At 50.2% G+C, this 18,471-nt stretch overlaps 1 protein-coding gene across 2 annotated transcripts in view; it reads right to left on the bottom strand.

The window, feature by feature from the left end:
- Positions 1-11,288, bottom strand: part of Hpcal1 (hippocalcin like 1) — an 89,204-nt gene extending 77,916 nt beyond the window's left edge. The window contains exon 1 of one of the 2 annotated variants that reach the window (XM_046441252.2): positions 11,009-11,288. The gene's annotated coding sequence lies outside the window, so the exon portion shown is untranslated. The remainder of the gene's footprint in view (positions 1-11,008) is intronic. The other variant, XM_046441253.2, reaches the window with a different exon arrangement.
- Positions 11,289-18,471: the final 7,183 nt, after the last annotated feature.

Below are 18,471 nucleotides of genomic sequence, written 5' to 3'. Positions count from 1 at the left end.
ATATATATATATATATATATATATATATATATATATATATATTTTTTTTTTTTTTTTTTTTTTTTTAATTTGGCTTCCTTGTGGTGAAGATCCTGAAATTATGTACCAGATATGATGGAATTTTGCTGATAATTGCAATCTTCTTTTTCCAGATCATAAATACAGATAGCGGACTATAAAGAGGTGATTTATTAAATCTCTAATCCAAGAAACTATAGGAAGATGCTGAGCTCACAGCAAATGCAACCTCGGGATCCCCCATTTTATGCCTGATATTTGCCTGGAGGTGGCCCGTTCTCAGCCTCTCTCCCCCTCCCTGACCCTGGAATTAATCTTTCATATTAGGCAGTTTCTCTGATGGCTGGCCTCTTTTCATAACTTTCCATTGCTGACTCAATATCCTGGACTCAGATTAAACCTCTAAAAAATGATGGGGATGAACATCTTTTGGAGGGACACCGCAGAAGTCAGGCATGGCCCTAATGAAGGCTGAGATGGCTTCCCGGCCAGCACATAAATACAGTCAAGCCAACGTCAATTGAGGTCTGAGTCACAGGGAGAGGAGGAAGGATCCCCACCAGGAGTCTCCGATTCACAGGGCTGGAGACCAGCAGGTCCATTCCCTGGGGGTCGTGCAGGAGGGGCAGGGTAGGTACAGAAAAGGTTATTTTCAGAAAGGGAGCTGGAACATATTAGCCAGCTAGGGAGACAGGAAGGAGATGCTTCCCAGGGAAGCAGGGACTGTGGTACTAGGACATCAAATACCAAGGTGAAAACAAAGCCTCCCCCAGGTCAAGTGGACACCCACACTCAAGAAAGACGCTGCATCATGAACATCTACACCCTGCCACACTCCAACGGTGAATTTCTCAGAAGACTCAGAACGTCTTTCTTTATATCCAGTTAATGCACTTGCTCAGTATTGAATTTAGATTCAGTTAACAAATTCTAATGGTGCATTATGACAAATTTCCATTAATTCAAATAATCACAAGTATGGAAGTTATGGGTTCCAGTCAGTCTGAGGACAGAGAGGAAGTCTGCCAGGCAAATTAAGAGGGTAAGCCAGATACACGTGCAAACAAGGAATGGCACTGGTGCTCCTTTTAAGACCATTTTTCTTTCTAATTGCCAAAGTAACACATGCCCAGTGGAAAACTCAGAATATATAGAAATATGAAAAAAGCAGGAGAGAAGCCACCGTGATCCCATCCGTCACCCACTATGAACCACTGAGTGTCCTCCCTTCCCATCTGCTTTCTCTGAGTTTTTTCTCTTGCAAACATAAGTGAAGTAAAGCTCCGTGCATAATTCTATATCATGCCTCTCAATCCCATGCTTAGGAGAAACGCTTTGGTGCTGATTTTCAACCCCTTTAACTAATTCCTATTATCCTACCACCACTAATATGCTAATATCAAAGGATTCAGAAGAATTCACTAGAAACTTCAAATGGAGGCAAAATCCGGATAGGAGTCTGCAGTACTAAATATACTTTTTGTCTGAAATGATATGATTACTCTTCCTGTACAATACTTCCTAATGTGGACTTTTCTTTAATTTGCAATTAGTCAAAACAAGGAGTTCAGTTTACCAGTCTCTCAGGTGACCAGTGGTGTAACTTTCCAGGAAGAACATAAAAGCACTGCTATAATAAGGAGGGCAATCTCCTCCACAGCGGCTTTTCCTGCTGGAGCACCCTCTTAGGGAATAGGAAACGGTGTCTAAATAAGGCACTGGGTCTGGAGCCTAAGGACCAGCTCATCCGCCGACCTCCACCTTGCTCTCCCCAGAACTCACACACTGCAATCATCCCGCCAGTTCTCTCCTTTAACCATGAGCCCCTGTCTTCTGAATCCCAGCTCCCTTAGTACAGGAAGCTAAAAGAAAAGGTTGACTGGTGACAGGCAGATGACACCAATACACAGTCCCTTCCAACCCCCATGTCTCCTTCTACCTATGCTCCCCAAATTTCCCCTTCTGAACTGCAACACCACCTCTTAATGTGCAGTTGCCAAGGTGTCTATGTTTTCTAGTTCATTTTTTTGGAGTCAGTTTAGCAATGCAGACTCTCTCTGTGCTCTGCATTGGGTGTACCTACCATGCAAGTTTACATTTTTAAACACTTTTCCTGAATTGTTGAGCTGATGGTGGATTTAGGGGTTACCTAGCCAGAAGCCCCATTTGCCAAATGAGGAAGCTCAAATCTGGAGAGGAAGCATTTCTTATGCCAAGTCAAAACCAGACATTAATAATGGAATGGGGGCCACTCCGCCAACCCATAAAGACTTGATGGCTTCCAGACCACTGCGCTGCAAGTTTAACAAATGCATAGAACAAACATGCACCAATCAACGACGCGCACAGAAAACACACTAGTGCACTGACCACTCAGGCCTGCAAAGCAAGCCCTTCAGGCAACTGTGAAGATTTTAAATAATTCAAGGTACTCGCCATCCTACAGCTGAAAGCGTGGGGGGCGGTTACACCAGACCTCTGGGCATTCACGTGTTCCAGGCCCGTGGTACCAGGAATGGAGGGTCATCAAGGAGAATCCATAGGGTCCTAACTGAAGAGGCCCACTGCCCTGGGAGAGGTGGACAAATATGATGCCCAGGAATAAGGCCAGGCTCCATCCAGAATAATCTGTCCTCTCTAGAAGGCAAAGGAGAGCAGCACAGAGCAGGTAACACTGGCTTGCTGCTGGGCCCACAAGAGCAGGTGAGACTTCCCGGCCCAGGATCTTCCACAGCAGTAATTCTCACGGAGCCACTTTCAGAATCACATTGCACCACCCATCCATTGAGTTCTCTGTATCTACAATCCTCCCTTCCACTCCCCTCAAATGGCAGGAAGACTGTAAAGAAGAGCTGGGATGGCAATGTGACACAATGGCCCAAAGACTGAGAATCCAGATTGCGACTGTGTGATGATAGTGGTGACGGCGATCGTGGTAGTGAGGGTGATGTTAGTGATGGTGATGTGGCGATAGTGATGGTAATGATGGTGATCACGGTGGTGTTGGTGATCATGGTGGTGATGGTGATGGTGGTCATGATGACGGTGAAGGCGGTCATGATGTTGATGATGAAGTGATCGTGGTGATGGTGATAGTAGTGATGCTGAAGATAAAAATGATAGTGACTGTGGTGGTGATGATAGTGATCATGGTGATATAGTGACTGTGATGACATGTTTGTCTTGGGGAGCCAGCATCTGGCCCAAAACAAGCCATGGGGGAAGGAATTATGAGTCATAATGAGCCCTTTGCGTTACTTGGAGGATCCTGTGTGAGAAAACTTGGAATCCCTTTCCTGTGCTACATTCTCTCTCCCCACTCTCACTAACACTGGTGGAAGCAATTCCAAAATCCATAAGCACCCACCTGACAGCAAACTCCAAGGACCGTTGGCCATGCCATTCTGTTTTTATGTCCAGTAACAGTTTATCTCCAAAAACATATATTAACAAAAGTGGCCATTCATCATCCGCATTTCAGAAAAAAAGGGGGAAAGCAGCCACCAGACAAGCCAAAGACCTTCATCCCTGACTCCACCAAAGGCCTATGTCCACCTGAGCTGACTGGGAAGACCTGCAAAGTCACCTGGGTTTTATGTCCACTGATAGAGGTCAAAGCCCCACCACACTGTCTAGGTCATGCCAGAAACCAGGGATCCAATGGCACAGCTGAAGGGATTTTTTTTTTTTGGAGGGGTACCAGCGATTGACCTCAGGGGTGCTTACCCACTGAGCCACATCCCCAGCCCTTTTTTGTATTTTATTTAAAGACAGGGTCTTGCTGAGTTGTTTAGGGTCTTCCTAAGTTGCTGAGGCTGGCTTCGAACTTGCAATCCTCCTGCCTCAGCCTCCGAGCTGCTGGGATTACAGGTGTGTGCCACTGAGCCTGGCTGAAGGAATTTTAAAGAAGTTCATTCTTGCCACTGCAACCGACACTAGGGTGAGGGCTGGGAGGTTGGGGAGCCATCTGTCCTGCTGCCCATGGCCCTGCCTCAGGTCCTGGTCTGGGCTACTTTGGGGACATCCACATTCCCTTGGCCAGAAGTTCCCCCAGCCACATGCATTGAATAAAGAACACTGCACAATCCTGGGGAGGATTTTTTTTTTTAAATGCACAGGTGATTGATTTAAAGAGGTTCTCACTTCTCTCCAGAAATGGACTAGAGGGCAGCAAATGGAAAGGACAGAGTGACAGGGAAAGGTGGAGACTAGCGTCCATTCTGTTTTCAGGAAACATCCGTTAAATGCACAGACAGAAAGCAGAGTTGAACATCTTGCTGCCGGAGGGGAGGGCGTTGCCGTCCACACACAGCCACTCAGAATGGCGCTGTGAGTGTTCCCAGCAGTCCTCAGTCTGCTCGCGCACACATCCAAACTCAGCAGATGCTTCCTACGCACTCCAGGGGAAGGATCAAGAGGGTGAGGCCTCGTTATGTCTGGGGAATAGCCTGCAGATCTCTGTGCAGTCCCCAAGTTCAGGGTTACCGTGAGTGAGTAGGGACCCTAAGAGATGCTTCTCAGAAGATATGAAGCTGGAAAGATCCAAAATGGCAGCTCCCCAAACTCCAAACTGACCGTCAGTGGCTTCCTTTTGAAGCCTTCATGCACATCTGCATACAAAGACTCTGACATTAAATGTCTTCAACCGGAATTTGAAATGGAATATTTAGTGGCAGAGGAGGTACTTATAGCCATGAAGACCTGAACTCTTAAACTGTGACAAAGTCCACCACCATTAATACACACAAATAGCCAGCCAAAGACTCACTGGTGCCCATAGCTGTGTTTCCTTTGATGCTCTAAATGGGCCTAGAAGCCCCTTCTGTACGTGAGGAAGTGGGCTCAGATACATAGCAGAGACTAAGATTCAAATCCAGGACTCCCTGATCCTAACACCCAGATAGCTCCCTGAGATATTTTGAAATGAGAATGTAACCCTGATCCAAGCTGAAAGAAACAAGATGTTCTTACGGTTCACGGTGGGAGTTTGCTACCTCAGTGAGAGCAAGAGACCACCTTTACATTTGTCAAACTGGGTGTCCTGTGCTGGTCACCTCAAAACCCAATACACAAGGTGAGGACAATTCTGAAATACAAGGGTGTAAAACCACACGGTCTACTGTGCTCAGCCAGCCACTCCCTCTCCAAGGCCCCCCACATATTTACTAGAACTTTATGTATTTATGGAGTTCAGCTGTGGACCAGATCCGAGGGCAAATGAAGACGCATCCGGTACCACTCATGCCCTGAAAGGCACTTCCACAGCTTTGGACGGGATGACAAGACTTGTACAGGAAAAATCGAGCATCGGCCCAAGCCAAGCCATAGGAAGATATATAATTATAACCAAAATAGGACAGAAGAGAAAGTGACCTGATTCCATTCTTGGTTCTAGTATTTTCCGCTTATGGGTAGCCTTGGGCTATTCATTTTGTTCTGGGACTCTTTGGTTTTTTCATTTAAAAAATCAGTCCAATGCCCTTTGCCTCACAGGTTCTTGGTGGAACACGATAATGAATGCAGCAGGGCCCCACACCATCTGGCACCTTGCAAACCCCATATCCCAACTTCAACACTCTTCTAGACACTCCGGACGTGGACAGAAGAAATGTGGGAAAAGCAGCTCCAGTTGGCCCAGTCAACATGCCTTGAGGACACTGCAGACAGCAGGGCTGGGCTAGGTGCGGCAGGGGAGGCAGGAGACGGCAGGGAGATGAACAGGCACTCAGCCCCCTTGGGTGGCAATGAGCCAGAGACCAAGCCTGACCGGAAGCCTTCAGGAAGGCGTCACAGAAGAGGCCCTTGAACCAAACCTGAGACGGGAGGAAGAAAAGGCAAGTGCAGAGAATCAAAAAGCTGATCCACCTGGGGCCACCGGTGGCTGGGGCTTGGGGTCAGGGAGCAAGTGCAAATAGGGACTAGACATCTTTTCTGGATGATGAAAATGTCCTAAATGGGATTCTGGTGACAACTCTATACCTCTATAAATTTATCAGACACCAATGAATTGTACATTTAAAATGGGGATATTTCATATGAATTACTGTATATTTCTTAATATTACTGTTCATTTAAAAAAAAAAAAAGGATGAGCAGAAATCTTGCAGATGAAGAAATATGGGTGGGAGAGAAAACAGAGGCACTGAACATCCAGCCCTAATTCCAGACGCTCCACGGCCTATCCCTCTTCCAGGCGTCAGGTCAAAAGATGCTTCTGCAGAAGTCCTTTTGGCCCTAGCTGGGGACACAAGTTTCCCTGCTGGCACCAGAGCATCAGGCTTGTTGATGATCTCCCCAGACCCCAGCCCTAACCCTTAACTCAGGGCTGGCAGCAGAGTCCAACGTTCACTGACGTTCACTGAGTAAGAGAACAACCTGGCGTGGGGAGGGGCGAGGGAGCAAGAGGATGAAATCTGTGTTCTGAGCAGCAAACTGGCTGCAAGGGGGGAACCAGATGCCAGACTCCAGGGTTTGCTGCATGGGAAGAGAGGCTCGGGGCTGGGAAGGAGAGGCCAGGGCCACAGGGAGCACTGACCTGGTCAGGCAGGTGCATTGAGGGAGGGGAAAGAGTCCCTAAACTCTCCTGAGACATAGAGCTCTGACGGACGAGGAGGAGGCCCTGTGGTCGTATTGGGTACAAGATGCAGTTTCCACGGGAGAGGGGAGTCCTGCTCTGCCGCACTGGACACCATCCTGGCGGACAGGGCTGGGGCTGCAGCTCACACAGAGAGCACAGGCTGTGTTGCCTGCCGGTGCAGACGTGAGCACGGTAGCTCAGCTGGGGGACCTGGGCTCGTGAAGGAGACTGCTCTAGAGACACGCTTGGTATAGTGCCTGCCCCAGGGATTCTTCACCAGCTGAAGGGGACAGGGAGCAGGGAAAGATATTGAGGACACAGGCACTAATGTGAAATCAGAGAAGCCCTGTGAGGGGAACCACGTACCTCCCAAAGCCCTCCTCCCTCCTTCAGGACTCTGCCCCCTTAACCACGGAGTACTGAACAATCTTGAGTTTTCTTAGTCAAAGGCCAGAGGCCCATCACTGCTGCTAGAAAAGAGTGCTCTTCTCTCGAGGCAGGTGGGGCTGAGCGGGCACCTCTACCCCCAGGCTCCTGGCTTCCTGCCGACCTGGTTGTACTTCAAGCACCGAAAGAAACAAATACATCCCCAGAAAACACAGCCACCGGATTCGCAAGCACGGGGGTGTAGTAGGTAAAGGAAAAACAGTCCCAAGAAGACCCCCCCCACCATGCTGGAGGGGAGGGCAGCACCGCAGGTCTCCGGAAGGGTGTCTTGAGTCAGTCATGCCTCATAAATACAGAGATGCGAAGCTCTGCCTCTGAAATTCAATTTTACTTGAAACGACATGGCCAAGGTAGGGCTCTCTGAAGGATTTACTGTGCTTTTCAGATGATTAAAAAAAAAAGATTCTTTAGACTTATACCTTGCTCATCAGCACGGAAGAAATGTTCCAGCTGTCAAACTATTGATTACCTGGAGTTATATTACAACCTGCACCTCTAGAGCCCCACCAATTGGGGAGGGGGTGGAAAGTGATTTGAAAGAAGAAACATTCCCCCCATAGGACAAGTGGCACTAAGAAAGCTCATAAGCCCATCTCAGTAAATCTCCATAAGCAATTACCCTCTGGCAACCCCAGATTAGAAACCCAACCCAAAGGGAACAGAACCAGAGCTACATGAGATTCTCAGCTGCGGCCTTACATGGCATGAAAACAACAAAGAAACCTAATGAGACTGTGAGAGAAGGGGAACCCCAAACTACAGCATGATCACAATCTACAAGCATCTGCTCATCTAACTCCAAATGTCCCTTCCCTCCCAGCGCACAATACATCAGGCACTGACGAACTAGCAAAACACACCAAGTCCCCCATCAAGTCTGGCGGGAATTCATCAATTGAAAGTACCTTCCCACAGCACACAGGCAGTTTAGGTCCAAATCCTAATACAAACCTGATCCCACTGGAGATAAAGGTTGAGCTGCCAAGTAGCTTAATCATTGGTACCAAATAAACCCCGGGGCTGCCTGTTAGCAGCCTAGATTATCACTGGCTCATGATCGAGCCTGGTACGTCATCATTTATGAGTAGCAATATGAGGTCCTGGAGTAAGTTTGGGAGAAAGACACATTGAGTAATGGAGAGAAAACTGCATTTTGCAGGTGCTCAGCACGGTGCTAGAGACAGAACTGGCCCCAGGCAGTCAGTGGGGTACTGACTGTGAATGACAACCCCTGGAAATGTGCATGCAGAACTCTGAAGGCAGGTGTGGGACCACCTGGCCACAGGAAACTCCTAGCAGTTCCAAGTAGGGATGGAGCTAGGTGAGCCCACTCCTCCTATGACAGCTTAGATTTCTAATTCTGCACAGCCCTGTGGCCAGAAAAGAGGGCTGAGATAAATTCTGAAGCAATTTGCTTCAGTTATTCTATTTCTCTTCAAATCTCTCTCTAGGAGAGCTCTTTGGAAGTGAATGAGTCCTGGACTGGAGTTGGGGCAAATCTCTTTTCTTCTGGGGTTTTTCGCTTGATTTTGGTTCTCCACAGGCCCAATAGCCTTCCATAAATCTGATTCCCAAAACCATGACTCCCAAACTGCTATGGCACATTGACAGCTACATCTTTAAAATACATTAAAGTGGCACCCAAAGACAGCAGGAAACCAAAAGGTGACGCCAAGTCCTAAGACCAGGGAGAAACAGAGCCCCTGGGCCTTCCCTCTGGCACATTATCCAATGAAACCTCAAGAGCGCAGCAATTACAGGCCCTTTCAAAAGTGAAACAGAAATAGATCTAGTGCCAAAACACCGGACTGCTTGAGACAAAGGGCTGGCTTTAACTAGGAAAACAAAACAAAACAAAACAGCCTTTTGGTCTGTCTTCCGAGCTGAGAAAGCCAGATTGATTTTTTAAAAAATCATTATTGAATCTGATTATGGGGAAAAGAGTAGGATACAGATCAAAAGCCCTTTTCTCTTCTAGGATTTTATAAAATCATTAGATGAAATAGAAAAAGGGTTGCATTCTAAGTGAACCCCTGACACCAAATCAGGATGAAAAATCAGCTTACAGCCATCAGGCCCAAGACCTCCCCATCATAGCCTTGGCTGGAGGCAAATCCAATAACCCAAACTGAGGTTTCTGCTCTGGTGTCACAGAAGCCTGCAAAGGATGCCAGGAGAGCACTAAGGGGGAGCACCTGGGGCTCAGAAAACACATCTCCACCAAAGGCAGCCTGGCCCAGTATCCCTGCCCCAACCCATTTCTCTCCAGTGCTCCGTTTTGAGAGCCTGGGGCACCAACAAGATCTGTTTGTTGCTCCCTTGCTTAAAGGTTGTTTTCACACTGGAGAGAGTCCTGAAAGCAAGAAACCAAGGCTGTGAAGGAAGGAACCACTGGCTGGGCCAGAAGGTGGCAGGCACTGCAGCCCACAGATGCCTTGCTGGCTCTGAGCCAGTATTCAGGTGAGGTTAGCGGGGTGCCGGCCAGGACTGAATCCCAGGCAGAGCAGTGTGCATAGACAGTGCAGTTCAATGCCTATTTCAAAACTAAATATTTTTAAAATTAAGATGTGAGACTAGAAGGAAGGCTCTCATACCCACCTGGGCCTGAGGCAAGGGAGCTGGAACTGGAGGAGTTAGGGGTGGGACTGGAAGGTGTCCATTGTGAGGCCCGCAGCAGGACCTTCCTGGCAAACACCTTCCCCAGGATGGAATTGATATTGGCCTTTAAAAAAAGGGGAGAGGGGTGGCCTTCGGTGTGACCAGGCCAGGCAGAATGCGAGAACCGCGTCAGTAGGGAGCGCCACTTGGCTCCCGGATTCCACGGGCTATATCCCCCAGGAACTAGGCACTTGTTGAACAAAACGGCTCCCGAGTCCGCAACCGCCGCCTTTCGGCCAGGAGAGGGACCCCAGCACCGGCGTGGGAGCCTCCGCGGCTGGAGAAGAGCCCGCGCCCGTCGCTGCGCGCTCCCGCGCACCCGGAGGCGGCGCCCCACCGCCCTGGAGGTGCGGCAAGAAGGCAGCGCACCCAGCAGCCTAAACTTTCTCGAATCTCCCTGCTACGTTGTTAAGTGAGGGCCGGGAGAGAGGCACAAACCACGGCAGGAGGAGAAATATAAGCACCCCCCCCCATAATAAAGCAAAATCAAATATTTAAAAACGCAAGCTGCTAATCCCATCAACACAGCACCTACTAAGTGCCAGGCACTGAGACGAAAGCTATCTTTAGTGCGTTCCCATTCGAACTGTCACGACAGCCCCTGAGGGAGGAGCTGTTCCCATTTAAAAGAACAGCAAACGGAGACCCAAGAAGGTGGTGTGTCGGGCTGAGGTCGCAGTGCGGGTCACAAGGCCAGAGCTCGGCGGTCTCCCCCACGCCCCGCTCACCGTCCGGGAGGAGGGAGCTGATCGCAGCCGCTCGGGCCCCCACCCTCCGTCGAAGCTCACAGGCTACCCACGTGGGCCGCTCGGACCAGCCTCCGGGCGGGGCTAGCCCCCGCTGCCCAAGAGGCCAGAGCTCGCCCCGTCGGGTCCCAGCCTTCCCCCAGGCTTCTAAGCTCCGCACTGCGCCGACCGGCGAGGACCAGGGACTCGGCTCTCCCGGCCAGGCCGCCCACGCCCACCCCGCCACCCCCGCTCTGCGCACACACGACACCCGCCTGGCACCGGTCCCCACCAGCAACTGCGCCCCGACACACAATTCCACAAACGCAATTCAAAATGTTCATACCCAAGAACACACAGGGATCCCCACGAGGACACGCCGTTCCGGAGACACGCCACGATTCGCGGTCACCCACAACTCCACCACGCAGAGAAACACGGGCACCCCAACACACGCACACACACACACGCACACCCACACACGCACACACACACACACTCACGCACGCTGAGAGACCGATCGCAGCTCACGCCAGTGCACACGACTGCCCTCCCGCAGTCCCGCAGCCCGCCCCTGCCTTACCGGCTCCGGTGCAGGACGCGGTCCGCTGGCTTCTCGAGCCCAAGTTGCGCCGGTGGCGGTGGCGGCGGGCGCGAGCCCCTGCCCGGGACCAGCGCGGAGACCCGAGGGGTAGCTAAACGCGCGGGCTTCCGTGAGCCCGCAGCCGCCGCGCTGGCCCTGCGCGCATCGCAGCCCAGAAAGACAAAAGGAAGCCGGCGGCCGAGGGAGGGAGCGAGGGGTTGGCGCCCGCAGGTCCGCCGGTCATCCGCCTGCCGCCGCCGCGGCCCGCCTGCCAGCCCGGGAAGGAAGGGACGCGAAGGCGGGACCCGGAGGCGGGGGCCGGGGCGGGGCGCGCGGCCGGGGGCGGGCACTCAAGTTTCCTGCGAACCCGCCCCCGCTTCGACCACGCCCCCGAACCAGCTCCGCCCACCGAACCGCTGCCCAGCCACGCCCCGTCCGTGGCCACGCCCCCCAGTGGACCTTGAGCTGCAGACCTTGGGCTGGGGGCCTGCACCCTGACCACCCTTGCCACTCGCTACTCCTCAGTCCTCTCTCGGAGCAACCGAGGCGCTGCCAGGCCTTAGCCCTGCGTGGAATTTGGGGCAGAGACGGAGCTGAGCGCCAGTCCCGCCTCCCTAACCCTTGGCCTCTGGCCTGCGGCGGAGGGAGAAACCGAGAGGCGGCGCCCCGGAGGAGCCGGCCCTGAGCCCGCGCCCCCCCACCGCCCCCGCAGTCCTCAGCAGGAAGTGCTGCCCGGGTGCCTGGGAAGGGGAAGAGGCCTGAGTCGCCCCAGGCACCCTAGCACTCGATTGGACCGCGGCGGGGCTCCTCTTCCCCTCCACCCCAGTCCCGTTCGCAGCTATCGCCCACCTTCCTGGGCCTTGTTCCGGGAGAGCCCAGCCAGGAGGCTGGAGACCTAGGTTGAGGTTCTGGTTACCTCTGCCAACTCATTTGGCCATGTTGACAAGTCCCTTAGACTCCCTTAGCCTCGGTTTCCCCACCTATAAGATGGGCGTCGGGGAGGGGTGAATTTCTTTGGGTCCTTCCTTCCCTGTCATTATGTGGGTCTTCGGTGTATTTGCTCAGAAAGGGATTTGATTGACATCTCTTGCCAGGAAAGAGTGGACCCCTGGATCTCAGAGAGAGGCAGACTGCTCGTCCCCAACTTCCTACATACCCCTGCCGATTGCACCTGCCATGACCACCCACCCCAAACATCCCAGAAGACAGGTAACCACAGAAACAGCCATAAATGTGGAGCTGGGCGATCCTGTTATGCTGAGACAAAACCGTCTCTCTGCGTCTCTAGGGAAAAACTCAAATCCCTCCTTCAAATCCTCCTCCACAAAAAAACACCGCGAGTGAACTCCTACTACACGGGGAGCTGACGATGAAAAGGGTGGCAGAGCTATTTGAGGTGGGGGTTGGCCCCGGGGGCTTCCAGACTCTTCTATCTCCCTTGTCTATATGGGCACAATGGCAAAACCATACCCAGTGGCATTTAGTCTCCAAGCCAGATCTCCTGTGAGGAGTAAAAGAAATGATGACTGTGGGGTTAGTAGTAGCCAGTAGCCAGCGGTAGTGGTGCTGTGGAGCAAGCTCTAGTCCCCTGGGGTGCCTTGCCTCCCTTCCAAGGTCATTCTGTACCTTCCTATAGCATGTCCATCCAGAGGGTAGGTAGGGTTCCAGGAGAGAGGCCTTCAGACACCCAGCCCCTCAGCCAAGTGACTGCAGCAGAAGGTATGTGGGGATTGTGTCAGCTGTGGTAGGTTATGTTGGGCTGCCGTCCCCAGTCCTCACCCAGGTTATAGTTCAACCCGAAAGGGGAAGGCTCCATGCAGACATTGGGGAACAGCATACTCCCTCAGGGCTTCAGAGGCCACCACTGTTCCTCTACTTCCAGTAAGAGAGGAAAGAGCACCAGGGTGTCCAAAGGGATTGATTAGGAGACAGGCCTGGAAGTAGCACCTGTCATTTGTGCCTGCATTCACTGACCATTCATGGTCCCACCTAGATGCAGGGAGCCCTGGGAGTTATGGTCTTCCTCAATGCCCAGCTGGAAAAAGACAGTTTGATGAGCATGCAGCAGTATCCTGCCAGAGAAATTGAGCACACTTCTCCCAGGCACAGGGCAACATGACTACATATGCACCATACACATTGTCCTTAATAATTGTCCTCAATGCTGCGACCACCAGCAAAATCCACATATTGGGGAGAGGGCCACATAGGCTCATAGAAGGATGAATTAAAGCCAGACTCTGTCTTTGTGCTGGGCCTCTGCAGGCACTAGAAGAAATACTGTGGGTTTTTTTGTTTTGTTTTGTTTTTTTTAATCAGTTGTGGTACTTGAATGAACTTGAGTGTGTATCCTACTAAGGAGACTCTTTCCAAGGAGTGTGGCTGCAGCTCATACATCCTGCCCCAGAATGTTTGAGGAAGTAGAAAGCCAGCTTGTTTCCAGGTCCTCTTTGGATTCCATCACGTAGTTTTATTTGTAATTAGAGTGAAGAAATGTGGCTGCCAAGATTAGAGTAGGCGCCACTCACTCCTACCAGAAGCACCAGTTCTGTTGCCCACCTTCTCCTGACCCCAGAAGCTCACAGGCAGAGGAAATGACCAGGAAATTCCCAGAAGTATCCTCAGTGAGAAACCAAGAGGTACCTGAAAAGGGGAAAGTTGGGGTTATCATGATCTGCCAGGCAGCGGAATCGCTAGATGCTACCTCGAATCATTAGCTGGATCAGGGAAATTGGATCATTAGGTCAATTTGTTTATCCCTGGGGCACGCCATGTGCGTGGCTGCGCCTGGTATAGATGCTGTGGCCGGTGGCTTATCCCGGCAGTGTGACTCAGAGGCAGGTTCTGAATGTACCCTCTGGTCCACTTTTTTCCCTCCACAGTACTAGGAACTGAACCTAGGGTTACTCTACTACTGAGCTACATCCCAAGCCCTTTTAATTTTTTTTTTTTTAAGATATGGCTGGTCTCAAATTTGTAATCCCTCTGCCTCAACCACCCAAGTAGCTGGACCACTGGTGCCCTTTATCCTTGCAAACTCCTGAGGGTCAAGATAAACTAAAGCTATGACCTAAAATGTTCCCCTTCCCAATTTAATACGTAGGCATACTAACCCCTAGCACAACTGTATCTGGAGACGGGGCTTTAGGAAACTCATTGGTCAGCTTTGTGTTGCTAAAGCAAATGCCTGAGATAATCAACTTATAAAGGGAAAAGGTTTACTTTGGCTCACAGGTTTCCAGGTTCCAGTTTGTGACCAGTTGGCCTGCCTGCTTGGGGACTAGGGCGAGGCAGCACGTCATGACAGGAGACCATGACAGAGCAGGACCTAGCTAGGAAGCAGAAAAGAGTGGGGAGGGAAAGGGTTCTGCAATCCCCTGCAGGGGCACACTCCATGTTACCTACAGACCTCCCACTTGGCCCCCCATCTTTAAAGGATCCACCAACTTTCACCAGCACCACTTGTGATGGGATGAAGCCTTTAACACATGGGTCTCTGGGGGACAATCAAGATTCAAGACGCTGGGCACAGTGACTCACGCCTGTAATGCTAGTGACTCAGGAGGCTGAGGCAGGAGGATCCCCCAAATTTAAGGCCAGCCTCATCAATTTAACAAGGCCCTAAGGAACCTAGCAAGACTCTGTCTCAAAATAAAAATAAAAAGGGCTGGGGGTGTGGCTTCGTGGTTAAGTGCCCCTGGGTTCAATCCCTGGTTCAAAAAAAAAAAAAAAACTAAGAAAATGAGAACAAGAGGTAATTAAGGTTAAATGAGTAATAAGGGTAGGCTCCTAACCCCATGGGATTGGTGGTCTTTGAAGAGAAGAGATAAATCTGCCCCTCTCTAGGCACATGCATGGGTACCAGGGACAGGTTGTATAGGGACGCAGCAAGAATGTGGCAGACCAGGATGTGAGCCCTTCCCAGAGACTAAACCAGACAGCACCTCCGTCTTGGACTTTCAGCTCCGTAACTGTGAGAACTACACTCCTCTCAGTCTATGGTAATTTGTCATGGCAACCTGAGCATGTGACATAAGACACTTCTATTTCCCACGCTGTCTGTCTGACCACCCCTCCCTATCTCAAGGATGGGGGCCCAGGACCCTGCCCTCCAGGACCACAGCTTCCAGAAGCTGGTTCTGTTCCCTGGGCAGCTCTTTGCCTTCTCATCCCTGTGTTTCTGGCCCCTCCGGCCACCTTGGGTGACAGTGTGAGAGGAGTAGCGCTTGGCACCTGGAACCCTGTAGCTGGGCTCTTCTCTCATTGCCATTGGCAGAGACACAGTTCAAGAAGTGACATTGGAGGTGCTGGGGGAAATGAGCAGGATTTCAGGTTGGACAGACCTGAACTCCCAGACTCTTCTGTAAAGTGGAAACCCCACCAGCCTTGCAGGGTGGTCAAGAGGCTTAAATGAACCTGGACGCCCTTAAAACAAACAAACAAACAAATCCTTCCTCCTTCCTTCACTTCTCCCTCTCCCCTCTCTCCTCTTTAGAGAGCCTGAGTGTTCTCTTTAGTAACCCTGATTGAGTCATAATTCAGTGTTTCCAAAGTCCTAATGTGTAAGATGTGGATATGAATGGCTCTTTTGCATTAAAAGGGTCAGTACCTGTGGTCTTGATAAATGGCAGATTTATTCCTCTCGTCGGCCTCGTGTTCTCTTCCTCCTCCTCCCCATCACCATCAGAAGCTGACTGGCCCCTCCGCACTTGTGCAGAAGGTCATCCCAGCAGGTCAGTCAGGAGGCCTGGGTGCTGGTCTCAGGTCCTCCGCGTTTTAGCAGTGTCACCTAAACAAGACACCTCGCCTCTCGGAGCTCATTCCTCGGGAATGCTCTGCCATCAGATGACTGAGGGAGGGAGGTCAGGTGCACCAAGGGAGGGGAAAATGGCTTTGTAAACTGTAAAGTGCACTTGAGTGACTGCGAACGTTGACCTTGAAGCAGTCACTCCCCAGAGTTGCCAAGTCGGGATGAATGTCCGACTCTTGCCAGTTCACACAGCTGGGTGGACGAGGGTGCATAGGCCCCAGCTGTTGGTTGCCCCGAGTCAGCAGCCCACCAGGCACCCCAAGCAGGAGGGGGAAAGAAGCCCCCCACCTGGAACTCTGCACAGCACCCTGACAGCTTGCCCACATGAGTGAAAAATAAGAGGTGCAGTCCACGGTCTGCTTGGCCGCAAATCACTCAGGCTAAATCCTAAAACCCCAAGCCAAACACCCCCAGCAGCCTTGACTGCTGTTTCAAACCAGTTTGAACCGGAAAAGGCTGCTTGCCTTTCCAGCTCTGCTGCAGATGGCTTCTCCTCTGGGAAAGAGAGCTTCAGGTGCCTGAGAAATCAGCACATGCCCCGCAGAGGATTCAGGAGTTCCTTCATGAAACCCAGGTCCACCACCAGTGTGGGGTGGACGTGACCACACTGCAGCCCTGCATGTCTCTTGGAACCTTCTAGCTCAATGTTGCCCAAATCCCAACAGAAGAAAATGCAACCCACTTATGTGATTCCAAATTTTCTTAAAGGCACACTTTTTTAAAGTTTGAAAAAAAAAAAAACATTAATTTTAATGATATATTTTATTTAATCCTGCATGTATTAGTATTCTTCAACAAGAAATCAATGTAAAAATTATGAATGAGATGTTTTTGTATTGTGTTTTCATTTAATTCTTTGAAATTCAATGTGTAGTTCATGTTTACAGCACATCTCATTTTAGACAGACTGCGATCCCAGTGCGCCAGGGATCCCATTCAACAGTGCAGATAAAGTAAAGTGAATCCCCAACTTTTGTGTCCGCCATAATCCCCGGAGGGCTAATGTTTAAACATTGATTGCTGGCCCGGTGCCAGAGTCTCTGGTGCAGCAAGTCTGGCGTATTGCCTGAGAGTTTGCCTGTCTGAAGCTTCCGGGTGATGTTAATGCTGCTGGTCCAGAGACGACACGTTGGGAATGACTGGCCTAGATGGTCATCTAAGGCAAATAAGAAAAGTACTTTCCAATGTACGTTTGAGGAAACTATTCATTACTACAAAGCTGTGTGGTCAAGTCAGCGTCGTGTTGGCATAAAGATCAACATCTGAATGGATGCAATAAAATTGAAAATTCAGAAATAAGGCCTCACACATTATCCATTTATTTTTGACAAAGATGCAAAATATTCACTGGCATAAAGAAGAGTCTTTTCAACAAATCTGCTGGATGAGCAGATGATTGAGCAGATATAAAAGAATTCATCTGGGCCCCTGCCTCACACCATACACAAAGGCTAACCCAAAATGGATCAAAGACCTAAGACTTAGAACTATAAAGCTCCTAAAAGAAAATGTGACAGTAAATCTTCATGACCTTGTTTTAGGCAAGTTTCTTAGATATGGCACAAAAGTTATGTGCAACCAAAGGAAAAAATGGTGAGTTGGACTCCATCAAAGTGAAGAACTTGGGGGCTTCAAGAAGGTGAGAATAAAAAAGCTTATACAGGATGGGAAAAAGTATGTGCAGACCATAGATCTGATAAGGACTGTGTGTAGAATATATCACAGCCCCCAAACAAAAAGATAAATAATCCAACGAAAAAACAGGAAGGACTTAGGTAGACATTTCTCTAAGAAGATGATAAATGGTCAATAAGCACATATTAAGAAGTTCAGCATCATTAGTCGTCTGGGAAATAAGAATCTGAACCTCATAAGATACCCCCGGATGACTGGAATCAAAAAGATAGAGAGTTGGGTGCCGTGACACACACCTGTGATCCCAGCTACTCAGGAGGCTGAAGCGCTGGGGTTGGGACTTCAAGGCCAGCCCAGGCAACTCAGCAAGAACCCCATTGCTCCCTCCCCCTGCCCCTGAAGAAGGAGGAGGAAGAGGAGGAGGAGAAAATGTGAGAATTGGAATCTGCATTCGTTGCTAGAGAGGACATAAAATGGTTTCGTGGCTGTGGAACATTTTATAAAAGGATTTTGCCCTTCATGATTTTTTTTCCCATGTTCTTGCAGCACTTAAGAAAATGTAGCTTTACAGACGGAGCAAGGTGTGTGTGTGTGGGGGGGGAGAACTGAGGTCGGCACCTGTAGGCCAGGGTCTAGCTCCCACTTGACATTGATTATTTATGATTTGAGGTAACTGTCTTCCCTTCTGACTTTTCCAATTTATTCATTTATTTTTTGTGCAATTCAGTAGGTTTTAGCATATGCACACAGCTGTACAACCATCACCTGTAATTCCAAAAGAGGAACCCTGTACCCCCAAGCAGTCACTCTTCCCTCTCCTCTTGGCAAGCCCACCGTCTGTGTGGGGACCGGCCTATTCAACATCCCACACAGATGGGGTCATACAATACAAACAGACGGTGCCTGATTTTCTGCATCTGGCTTTCTTGACTTGGCCTGATGTTTTCAAGGCTCAATATCTGGTGGTATGTGCTAGTATTTTTCTCTCTTTCTGGCTGAGCAATGTTCCATTTTATAA

The sequence above is a fragment of the Marmota monax genome, unplaced genomic scaffold (genome assembly GCF_021218885.2).
Source record: "Marmota monax isolate L192 unplaced genomic scaffold, Marmota_monax_Labrador192_F-V1.1 WCK01_AAM20220418_F8-fsc00010, whole genome shotgun sequence".
Taxonomy (NCBI): domain Eukaryota; kingdom Metazoa; phylum Chordata; class Mammalia; order Rodentia; family Sciuridae; genus Marmota; species Marmota monax.
The sequence above is the reverse complement of the archived record's forward strand: the minus strand, read 5'-3'. Positions and strand labels throughout refer to the sequence as shown.